A 12,998-nucleotide genomic window follows, 5' to 3' on the forward strand; every position below is an offset into this window, starting at 1 on the left:
TTTCTGGCACAAATTTTAGTATAGAAGATTAGTTTACTTTTCAATTAATTCTGAACATATTCTACCAAACAAATTTGATAATATATGTTGATACCACCTCTTCTGTCTCTCAGTTTGCTCATTCTGAAGACATTTTTCATAATCCTTTACATTGTTAATCCTGTTTTATTTAAAAAATTGCATGTTCAACATTTTCTTTGATTACTTGTATATAAGGACCAGTTCCCAAGACATAAATATAATTCAAATTCAAACTTAGAATAATCTACTGAAAAAAATTCAGAGAACTAAATGAAAGAAAAAAAAGCCAGGAGAAAGCATTTACTACATACTGTTCCTGATAAGAGTTTCGTCTAAAATTTATCTCTCTATATTCATTCTTACCAAATGAGAGAAAAATGAGCAAAACAATATTATTAGAAAATCATTTAAAAATAACACCCTTTCTGAATGAAGAATTTTTTCATGGTTGTTCTTTCCTATGTACAAGCTGTGTTGATTATTCCATTCATCTGTTAGCTATTCAGCAAATATTTATTGAGCATCTGTTATGTCCCAGTCACTCTTCTAGACCCTTAAGATACATCAGTGACGGTGGGCGGAGCAAGATGGCGGAGGAGTAGGAGACCTGGATTTCGTCTGGTCTCAGGAATTCAGCTGGATAGGGATCAAACCATTCTGAACACCTACAAACTCAACAGGAGATCGAAGAAAAGAATAGCAACAACCCTCTGAACAGAAAAGCGACCACTTTCTGGAAGGTAGGACGTGTGGAGAAGTGAATCCGAGGTGATATTTGGGAGGATAGACGGCGGGGGAGGGGGCCTCCGTCAGCTGCTTCTGGCAAGTGATAGAGCCGCGGAGCACAAAATCCGAACTTTTAGAGGTCGGCTCCGCTGAGGGAGGTCACTCCAGTGGCTAAGCAAGGGGTGGAACCCTCGCGGGACAGTGTGGTCTCAGGACCCTCAGGGTCACAGAAAGACTGGGGGTGCCTGAGTGCGGCAGAGCTCCCAGGTATCAGAGCGGGGAAGCCGGCTGCAGAGATGGAGCCGAGGAGCGGGCTCTCAGCTCGGGGTTGCCATAGACCATGACCCGGGGCACAGTCGGGCCACTGCTCCTCCAGCAGGGACCCAACAAGCGGCAGATCCGGGGAGACTCCCCTTCCTCCCCCGGGAGGAGCAGCGCGGGAGCGCACCGCAGGGATCTGCTGGGTTTGGAGACTCCACACAGGGTCAGGTGCCAGAGATAGAAATGCTCAGTCACAGGCTGGGTGAACACGGAGTGCGGACGGAGACCGGGGAGATGGGAGTGACTGACTGCTTTTCTCTGGGGGCGCAAGGAGGAGCGGGGCCCCGAGTTCTCGGTTCCTCCGGGGCAGAGATTGGGAGGCCGACATTTTCACTCTCCTCCTCCAAAGCTGTACTGAAAGCTTGCAGGGAACAAAAGCTCCCGAGAGCAAACCCCAGCAGATTACTTGGCCCGGACCCGGCAAGGGCGGGGCAATTCTGCCTCCAGCAAAGACATTTGGGAACCACAGCAACAGGACCCTCCCCCAGAAGATCAGCAAGAACAGCCAGCCAAGACCAAGTTTACCGATCAATGAGAACAGCAGAACTCCAGTGCTAGGGGAATACTGCACATAGAATCCATGGCTTTTTTACCATGATTCTGTAGTCTTTCAAAGTTAATTTTTTTAACTGTCTTTTTTTTTTTTTAATTTTTCTTTTTCCCTTGTTCAACCAACATCTTATCAATCCCTTTTTTAAAAAATATTTTTATTTTTCATTTTTAGAGTCATATTCTATCCCTTCATAGTAGTTACCCTTATTTTTGGCATATATATATAAGTTGTTCTCTCTTTAAAATTTTGAGATACAGTTTCTTCTAACAGATCAAAATATACCCTAAATCTCTAGTGTGTGGCTTTGTTCTAGTCTCCTGCCTGATCACATTCTCTCCCCCTTTTTTTCTTTTTTTTTTTTAAATCCTCTCCTTTCTTTTTTCAAACAACTTCTTATCAATTCCTTTTATAAAATTTTTTATAATTTTCATCTTTAGAGTCATATTCCATCCCTTCATCATATCAACCCTTATTTTTGTACATATATAAGTTTTTCTTTCTTTAAAATTTTGGGAGGCACTTCCTTCTAACAGACCAAAATACACCCAAAATCTAGTGAGTGGCACTGATCTATGCACCAGCCTGATCATATTTGATCATATTCTGTTTTTTTTTTTTTTGTTTTGGTCTGTTTTTGTTTGTTTTTATCTTTTTCTTTTTTTTTTCTTTTTCTTTTTTCTCTCTTTCCCTTTCTTTTCCCCCGGCTTCAGGTCTTTTCTGATTTGTTTAGAGTATATTTTCTGGGGACGTTGTTACCCTGTTAGTATTTTGTTCTCTCATTCACCTATTCTCCTCTGGACAAAATGACAAGACAGAAAAAATCACCTCAACAAAAAGAACAAGAGGTAGTACCGACTGCCAGGGACCTACTCAATACGGACATTAGTACGATGTCAGATCTAGAGTTCAGAATCATCACTTTAAAGATACTAGCTGGGCTTGAAAAAAGCATGGAAGTTATCAGAGAAACCCTTTCTGGAGAAATAAAAGAACTAAAATCTAACCAAGTCGAAATCAAAAAGGCTATTAATGAGGTGCAATCAAAAGTGGGGGCGCTAACTGCTAGGATAAATGAGGCAGAAGAGAGAATCAGTGATATGGAAGATCAAATGATGGAAAATAAAGAAGCTGAGAAAAAGAGAGATAAACAAATACTGGATCACGAGGGCAGAATTCGAGAGATAAGTGATACCATATGACAAAACAACATTAGAATAATTGGGATCCCAGAAGAAGAAGAAAGAGAGAGAGGGGCAGAAGGTATATTGGAGCAAATTATAGCAGAGAACTTCCCTAATTTGGGGAAGGAAACAGGCATCAAAATCCAGGAGGCACAGAGAACCCCTCTCATAATCAATAAAAATAGGTCAACACCCCGACATCTAATAGTAAAACTTACGAGTCTCAGAGACAAAGAGAAAATCCTGAAAGCAGCTCAGGACAAGAGATATGTAACCTACAATGGTAGAAACATTAGACTGGCAACAGACCTATCCACAGAGACCCGGCAGGCCAGAAAGGATTGGCATGATATATTCAGAGCACTAAATGAGAAAAATATGCAGCCAAGAATACTATACCCAGCTAGGCTGTCATTGAAAATAGAAGGAGAGATAAAAAGCTTCCAGGACAAACAAAAACTAAAGGAATTTGCAAACATGAAACCAGCCCTACAAGAAATATTGAAAGGGGTCCTCTAAGCAAAGAGAGAGCCTAAAAACAACATAGACCAGAAAGGAACACAGACAATATACAGTAACAGTCACCTTACAGCCAATACAATGGCACTAAATTCCTATCTTTCAATAGTTACCCTGAATGTAAATGGGCTCAATGCCCCAATCAAAAGACACAGGTTATCAGATTGGATTAAAAAACAAGACCCATCGATATGCTGTCTGCAAGAGACTCATTTTAGACCCAAAGACACCTCCAGATTGAAAGTGAGGGGATGGAAAACCATTTACCATGCTAATGGACATCAAAAGAAAGCTGGGGTGGCAATCCTTTTATCAGACAAATTAGATTTTAAACCAGACTGTAATAAGAGATGAGGAAGGACACTATATCCTACTTAAAGGGTCTGTCCAACAAGAAGATCTAACAATTGTAAATATCTATGCCCCTAACATGGGAGCAGCCAATTATATAAGGCAATTAATAACAAAAGCAAAGAAACACATCGACAACAATACAATAATAGTGGGGGACTTTAACACCCCCCTCACTGAAATGGACAGATCATCTAAGCAAAAGATCAACAAAGAAATAAAGACTTTAAATGACACACTGGACCAAATGGACTTCACAGACATATTCAGAACATTCCATCCCAAAGCAACAGAATACACATTCTTCTCGAGTGCCCATGGAACATTCTCCAGAATAGATCACATCCTAGGTCACAAATCAGGTCTCAACCAGTACCAAAAGCTTGCGATCATTCCCTGCCTATTTTCAGACCACAATGCTTTGAAACTAGAACTCAATCACAAGAGGAAAGTTGGAAAGAACTCAAATACATGGAGGCTAAAGAGTATCCTACTAAAGAATGAATGGGTCAACCAGGAAATTAAAGAAGAATTAAAAAAATTCATGGAAACCAATGAAAATGAAAACACAACTGTTCAAAATCTTTGGGATGCAGCAAAGGCAGTCCTCAGAGAAAAGTATATAGCAATACAAGCCTTTCTCAAGAAACAAGAAAGGTCTCAAATACACAACCTAACCCTACACCTAAAGGAGCTGGAGAAAGAACAACAAATAAAGCCAAAACCCAGCAGGAGAAGAGAAATAATAAAGATCAGAGCAGAAATCAATGAAATAGAAACCAAAAAAACAGAACAGATTAACAAAACTAGGAGCTGGTTCTTTGAAAGAATTAACAAGATTGATAAACCCCTAGCCAGACTTATCAAAAAGAAAAGAGAAATGACCCAAATCAACAAAATTATGAATGAAAGAGGAGAGATCACAACCAACACCAAAGAAATACAAACAATTATAAGAACATATTATGAGCAAGTCTATGCCAGCAAATTAGATAACCTGGAAGAAATGGATGCATTCCTAGAGATGTATCAACTACCAAAACTGAACCAGGAAGAAATAGAAAACCTGAACAGACCTCTAACCACTAAGGAAATTGAAGCAGTCATCAAAAATCTCCCAAAAAACAAAAGCCCAGGGCCAGATGGCTTCCCAGGGGAATTCTACCAAACATTTAAAGAAGAATTAATACCTATTCTTCTGAAACTGTTCCAAAAAATAGAAATGGAAGGAAAACTTCCAAACTCGTTTTATGAGGCCACCATTACCTCGATCCCAAAACCAGACAAGGACCCCATGAAAAAGGAGAATTACAGACCAATATCCTTGATGAACATGGATGCAAAAATTCTCACCAAAATACTAGCCAATAGGATCCAACAGTACATTAAAAGGATTATTCACCACGACCAAGTCGGATTTATCTTTGGGCTGCAAGGTTGGTTCAACATCTGCAAATCAATCAACGTGATACAATACATTAACAAAAGAAAGAACAAGAGTCATATGATCCTCTCAATAGATGCAGAAAAAGCATTTGACAAAGTACAGCATCCTTTCTTGATCAAAACTCTTCAGAGTATAGGGATAGAGGGTACATACCTCAATATCATAAAAGCCATCTATGAAAAACCTACAGTGAATATCATTCTCAATGGGGAAAAACTGAGAGCTTTCCCCCTAAGGTCAGGAACACGGCAGGGATGTCCAATATCACCATTGCTATTCAACATAGTATTAGAAGTCCTAGCCACAGCAATCAGACAACAAAAAGAAATCAAAGGCATCCAAATTGGCAAAGAAGAAGTCAAACTCTCACTCTTTGCAGATGATATGATACTTTATGTGGAAAACCCAAAAGACTCCACCCCCAAACTGCTAGAACTCATACAGGAATTCAGTAAAGTGGCAGGATATAAAATCAATGCACAGAAATCAGTGGCATTCCTATACACCCAGAACAAGACAGAAGAAAGAGAAATTAAGGAGTCGATCCCATTTACAATTGCACCCAAAACCATAAGATACCTAGGAATAAATCTAATCAAAGAGGCAAAGGATCTGTACTCAGAGAACTATAAAATACTCATGAAAGAAATTGAGGAAGACACAAAGAAATGGAAAAACGTTCCATGCTCATGGATTGGAAGAACAAATATTGTGAAGATGTCAATGCTACCTAGAGCAATCTACACATTCAATGCAATCCCCATCAAAATACTATCCACTTTTTTCAAAGAAATGGAACAAATAATCCTAAAATTTGTGTGGAACCAGAAAAGACCCCGAATAGCCAGAGGAATGTTGAAAAAGAAAAGCAAAGCTGGCGGCATCACAATTCCGGACTTCCAGCTGTATTACAAAGCTGTCATCATCAAGACAGTATGGTACTGGCACAAAAACAGACGCATAGATCAATGGAACTGAATAGAGAGCTCAACTCTATGGTCAACTAATCTTCGACAAAGCAGGAAAGAATGTCCAATGGAAAAAAGACAGTCTCTTCAACAAATGGTGTTGGGAAAATTGGACAGCCACATGCAGAAGAATGAAACTGGACCACTTCCTTGCACCACACACAAAAATAGCCTCCAAATGGATGAAAGACCTAAATGTGAGACAGGAATCCATCAACATCCTAGAGGAGAACACAGGCAGCAACCTCTTCGACCTCAGCCGCAGCAACTTCTTCCTAGAAACATCGCCAAAGGCAAGGGAAGCAAGGGCAAAAATGAACTTCATCAAGGACTTCATCAAGATAAAAAGCTTTTGCACAACAAAGGAAACAGTCAACAAAACCAAAAGACAACCAACAGAATGGGAGAAGATATTTGCAAATGACATATCAGATAAAGGGCTAGTATCCAAAATCTATAAAGAACTGATCAAAGTCAACACCCAAAGAACAAATGATCCAATCAAGAAATGGGCAGAAGACATGAAGAGACATTTTTCCAAAGAAGACATCCAAATGGCCAAAAGACACATGAAAAAGTGCTCAACATCGCACGGCATCAGGGAAATCCAAATCAAAACCTCAATGAGATACCACCTCACACCAGTCAGAATGGCTAAAATTAACAAGTCAGGAAACGACAGATGTTGGCGGGGATGTGGAGAAAGGGGAACCCTCCTACACCGTTGGTGGGAATGCAAGCTGGTGCAACCACTCTGGAAAACAGTATGGAAGTTCCTCAAAAAGTTGAAAATAGAGCTACCCTACGACCCAGCAATTGCACTACTGGGTATTTATCCCAAAGATACAAATGTAGTGATCCAAAGGGGTACGTGCACCCCAATGTTTATAGTAGCAATGTCCACAATAGCCAAACTATGGAAAGAGCTGAGATGTCCATCGACAGAAGAAGTACATTAGAAGACAGAAGAAGATGTGGTATATATATACAATGGAATATTATGCAGCCATCAAAAGGAATGAAATCTTGTCATTTGCAGTGACGTGGATGGAACTGGAGGGTATTATGCTGAGTGAAATAAGTCAAACAGAGAAAGACATGTATCATATGATCTCACTGATATGAGGAATTGTTAATCTCAGGAAACAAACTGAGGGTTGCTGGAATGGTGGGGGGTGGGAGGGATGGGGTGGCTGGGTGATAGACATTGGGGAGGTTATGTGCTATGCTGAGCGCTGTGAAATGTGGAAGACTGTTGAATCACAGATCTGTACCTCTGAAACAAATAAAGCAATATGTGTTAAGAAAAAAAAAAAAAGAAGATAGCAGGAGGGGAAGAATGAAGGGGGGGAAATCGGAGGGGGAGACGAACCATGAGAGACAATGGACTCTGAAAAACAAACTGAGGGTTCTAGAGGGGATGGGGGTGGGAGGATGGGTTAGCCTGGTGATGGGTATTAAAGAGGGCACATTCTGCATGGATCACTGGGTGTTATGCACAAACAATGAATCATGGAACACTACATCAAAAACTAATGCTGTAATGTATGATGATTAACATAACAATAAAAATTTTTTTAAAAAAAGGTAAACACAATTAAGAAAGAAAATACCGAGTCTTTAAAAACAAAACAAAACAAAACAAAACAAAAAGATACATCAGTGACAAAACAGTAAAAGATGCCTGTCTTCATGGCTCTTTTTTTTTTTTTTTTTTAAAGATTTTATTTATTTATTTGACAGAGAAAGACACAGCGAGAGAGGGAACACAAACAGGGGGAGTGGGAGAGGGAGAAGCAGGCTTCCCGCCGAGCAGAGAGCCCGATGTGGGGCTCGATCCCAGGACTCTGGGATCATGACCTGAGCTGAAGGCAGACGCTTAACGACTGAGCCACCCAGGCGCCCCTGTCTTCATGGCTCTTACATTACAGCAGGGACAGCAATTTCTGTAGTAAAGTCAATCACATTATAGTCATAGCACTTAAAAGAGTGCTTCATGTTTTTATCTTACATGATCAAACATACAAGGTCTGGCCTATGAGAAATCAATACCCACGTTACAGGAAGACTTCTAAAATAATTTTTGTTATATGAATGAATCAATAATAAAACCATTTCCTCAATAATCATAAACAAATTGCAAAGTGATTGTTCATCTCAGAGAAACCTTGGCCGAGTTAAAATAAAAGTTTCAAGAAATAGACTTTGGTACCTAAATAAGGCATGTTAGGTTTAGATTTTTTAAAAGATTTTATTTATTTGACACATATATATAGAGAGAGATAGTGAGAGAGAGAGCACAAGCAGGGGGAGCTGCAGGCAGAAGGAGACGGAGAAGCAAGCTCTCTGCTGAGCAAGGAGCCAGACACAGGGCTCCATTCCAGGACCCTGGGATCATGACCTGAGCCAAAGACAGATGCTTAACTGACTGAGCCACCCAGATGCCCCTAGGTTTAGATTTTTAATTTTGCTATTCCCATACTAAATGCATATGCATAATTCAATGCTGAAAAACTGGATATGGTTATAAACCAAGGCATAGTTGAAATGAAAGTTTCAAAACAAATTAAAATAAAGAATTAGCAAAACATAATCAATATAAAAGCATTGTGATATTAATATTCCATGATTCAGCTGAGCAATAACTTGTTTTCTGTTACAAAATGGATAGTAGATAATCTGAGTATAGAAAATAATATTTCCTATATGGTACCATTCTACCTTCTGCAGTCTCTTGAATTCCACTTCCTGGTTAGTGAGCTATACCTTTAACAATCAGTTTTCTCACAATAGGTTTTTTAAGTCTATTTTTCTAGCTCTAAAGATATAAAGCTCAAAGCTCTTCTTGAAAGAGAATGAAACACATTTCAGTTACCCTTATCACTTGGAATATCTGGTTTCAACCAAAATTTACATGTCATCCTGAAAAAAGCAAAAGTGAGATGTCATCTTCTTTTGAGGAGAGACTTTGAAGTTAAACAGCTCACCAGGTGTTTGGAGCCCATTGGTAATGCACTTCTTCTTTGCTTATAGAATTGTCCTTGGTTCGGAGGTCATTCAGGGGAAGTGGTGAGTGTGACATCTCTGCCTGGGAGGAGCCCTAGGAAGTGTCTGAAACTTATCTTTCTGTTTGCTCCTTTGCCCCTGAGAATGAGTGGGGTGAGAGTCTGGATCAGTAGGTAGTTGCTTCTCTTGTTTTATTTAGTGTATATGTCCTGTCTGGGTATTTGGCAAAAGGTGACTCATTCTCTGACCTTGTTTTGAATGCTCTGGTGTTGATGTATTTTCCTACATTCCAGAGAAAAAAAAATTGCAATGCGAAAATATAAGTGTTACTTACCAGCTGAGTGATTTTGGTCAAGTGATTTAACCTCTTTAGGCTTCAGTTTCCTTATTCATAAGCTATGATAACACAACCTTTCTCCTAGGAGAAGTATTCATTGAAATAGTATATGTACATTTTAGCACACAGTAAGCCCCTAATAAATTCAAATTATTATTAATATATTGTTAGGAAAGAAAGTGCATCAGGGAACAAATGATATAATTTTTTTTTTAAATAATAGAGCTTAAATGCCCACCAACTGATGAATGGATAAAGAAGATAAAGAAGCTGTGGTATGTATATATATATATACGCGCGCGCGCGCACACACACACACACACACACACACACACACACACAGAAGAATACTACTCAGCCATCCAAAAGAAAGAGATCATGCCATTTGCAATGACAAGGTGGATGGGAGCTAGAGTGTATTATGCTAAATGAAATAAGTCAATCAGAGAAAGACAAATACCATATGATTTCACTCATATATGGAATTTAAGAAACAAAATGATGAACATTCGGGAGGGGGGAAGGGGGGAACAAATCATGAGAGACTCTTAACTATGTAGAACAAATTGAGGGTTGATGGAGGGAGGTGGGTGGGGGATGGGGCAGATGGGTGATGGATATTAAGGAGGGCACTTGTTAGGAAGAGCACTGGTATTATATGTAAATGATTAACCACTGAACTGTACTCCTGAAACCAATATTGAACTGTATGTCAACTAACTAGAATTTAAATAAAAATAAATAAATGAAATAAAAAAATATACAATCAAGTCAGTAAACTTTCAAAGCTTGATTAATATGTTCAAGGCACTCTGTGGGGGCACTTGAAACAATAAAATGATAAATGAGACACAGGAAAAGGAGTACTAGGGCAAGGATTCTTTGTGGGCAAAACATTTAGGACTGGATTTTCAAGTGGCCATCTCTTTCACCATTGTAGTTAGGTTTGCTCTATTGGTAGCAAAGAATGTATCTAGTTTCCTTCTTAAATCGGAGTCATGGAGTGTGAGTTAATGAACAAGACTGGATGTATTTGTGGAGCATTTTACATTTTATGCCATCATTTGTGTATCACCATCATAATGTTTGCCCCATTCTCAGACCATCTATCATTACTTTCTTAATAGTTTTCATCAGATTGACTCACCTTTTTTCCAACTTCATTTAAGTCTCATTTGAGCAACATTAGCTATAAGATCATGGATTTGTTGTGCAAGTTTTATTTTTTTAATGCGCTCTAAAAACAAATACTTCAAAAAGTTCCACCTGTAGTCCATATACCACCTATAGTCATCGGAAGTCCCTCCAGCACTATATTACTGTGTTTTGGAAAACACTGCCACACATGATATTCCTTGGTCCTCATAATTGTTATGTGAGGTAAAATAGAGAAAACATAATTATCCCCATTTCAAAGATGAGGAAATCAGGCTCATGGATAAAATCTTATAGCCGGCAAATTTCCAGAACTGGGCCTGGTACTCATGCCTTCTTATTAACCCACTTATCTTATTGCTTCTGCTATACTACTAACTCTTCTAAGGAGTGCAAACTTAGACCTAAAAGTAAACTTTTGTCTATTTAGACCTGACTATTTTGGAATTTTGTGGTAATCTGAATAGAGATGAGACGGAAAAAAGTTAGCAAAGAAAAGGAGAGTCGATTGCCAAGTTGTGGTAGGCAGCCTCTAAGACAGCCCCTGATTATCTCACCATCTAGTATTCATGCCTGTGTAATCCCCTCCACTTGAGAAACTGTTTTCTAACCCAATAGAATATGGCAACTTAGAGGAGGTGTTGCTTCCCTGCTTAGTTTCTAAAAGATTGTGACTTCTGTCTTGCTAGAAGTTTCTCTCTCTTGCACTGATTTTGATGAAGCAAGCTGCCATAGGAAGGGTGACCCAAGCACAGCAGGGAACTGAAGCCCTCAGTTCAACATCCCAAAAGGAAATGAATCCCACCAACAATTCCGTGTGGTTGGTTGGGACCCAGATCCTTCCCTAGGTGAGCCTTCAGATGAGACCCAGCTTTGATGGACACCTTGCCTGCAGCCTTGTGGGAGACTGTGAAGCCGAAGACCCAGCAAAGCCATCTCCAGGGCCTTGACCACAGGCATTTTAAACTCTTCATTTTTGGATATTGGGTTGGGAGAATTAATCTGTTATTCAGCAATATAGAACACAAGTCTACGGGACTCATTTCCGGAAGTGGTTCGGTGGACGTAGGGCCAAGTTATCACCACTGGGCCTGGGCCCCAAGTGTTTGCGGTTCTGTGGCACTGTGATATCTAGCACTGGACACTTTTTCTTTCTCATTTCCTGATTCTTTCCTCCCTACCCTCTCTCTTTCGCTCTTTCCCTTTATTCCTCTTACTCTTTCATACTTCTAATTAATGGAACAGTTGGAAACTTAAAGTCAATAGCGCAAAAGAAAACTCCTCCATCTGCAAAATGTTATCAGCTACACCTTTCCCCAATGCCCTGTGCCAGGCTTCGTATGTTGGCTTCATAGTACTCATGTAGTGCACACATCTAACAAAGGTTTGGCTGTTGGTATTATTGAATCACCATGGGAGTTGAATCAATGCTATCCATTCTGTTTTGTTTTCATTTTTCTACTTATGGAAATATCTTTATTCTTCTGTGGGCTTTGTGTACTCATGTTCCCTCTCTTTTCCTTTGTAGGCAATTTATAGCACTGATCTATCAGAACCTCTCGTGGACTTCGTCAATGTGAAGGCGATTTTTCCTGCAGGTACTCTTTCTACAAAATTAAAAACATTAAGGGGCGCCTGGGTGGCTCAGTTGGTTAAGCATCTACCTTCGGCTCAGGTCATGATCCCGGGTCCTGGGATGGAGTCCCGACCAGACTCCCTGCTCAGTGGGGAGTCTGCTTCTCCCTCTGCCCCTCGCCCCTGCTCATGCTCTCTCTCTTTCTCTCTCTCTCACGTTCTCTCAAATAAGTAAATAGAAAATCTTAAAAAAAATGAAAAACATTGAGCATAAAGAAATGGCATTCATGCTTTTTAAATTTCCTCTAGTTTTTCCATCCACCACATTACCTGAAAGATTTTTGCTTTTGAGCAGTGTTTTCTTCTATTTCACATGCAGAGAGAGAGCTAAAGGGAATTAGGCAAGGAACATTCCAAGTGAGTTTATCTGTAGAAAACCTTGAAAATAATCTGAAGCTAGCCTTGATGGATGGGGGAGGGGTGAGTTATGTGAAAGGATAGTGTAGATGGTGGGGAGGTAAATATATGGACAAATTTGAATCACAAATTTTTCACTATATGCCAGGAATGTTTAATAATAGCACTCCTAAACACACACACACACACACACACACACGTAAATGAGTCACACTATAAAAACTTTTAACAAGTGCTGGCAGGTCCTATGGCAGACTCACCCCGAAACCTGTCTCTCCAATAAAAACCTCATAATTAAAAACAAGGCTGTCCGTAAATCATAACATATAATAACAATTATATGCAACTGGTACAGGACTTGATTAGAAAATTAACATTTAGCTTTCTCAGGTTAAAATTCTAAATTTCCCTCAGAGTGGAA

General features: G+C 39.6%; 1 long non-coding RNA gene across 2 annotated transcripts in view; it reads left to right on the forward strand.

The window, feature by feature from the left end:
- LOC144380006 (uncharacterized) overlaps positions 1–12,998 on the forward strand; it is a 247,033-nt gene that overhangs the window by 23,616 nt on the left and 210,419 nt on the right. For both annotated transcript variants that reach the window (XR_013443663.1, XR_013443664.1), the window contains exons 4-5: positions 560–761; positions 12,114–12,183. This is a non-coding gene — a long non-coding RNA (uncharacterized LOC144380006). The remainder of the gene's footprint in view (positions 1–559; positions 762–12,113; positions 12,184–12,998) is intronic.

This window comes from Halichoerus grypus, chromosome 14 (genome assembly GCF_964656455.1).
Source record: "Halichoerus grypus chromosome 14, mHalGry1.hap1.1, whole genome shotgun sequence".
Taxonomy (NCBI): Eukaryota; Metazoa; Chordata; class Mammalia; order Carnivora; family Phocidae; genus Halichoerus; species Halichoerus grypus.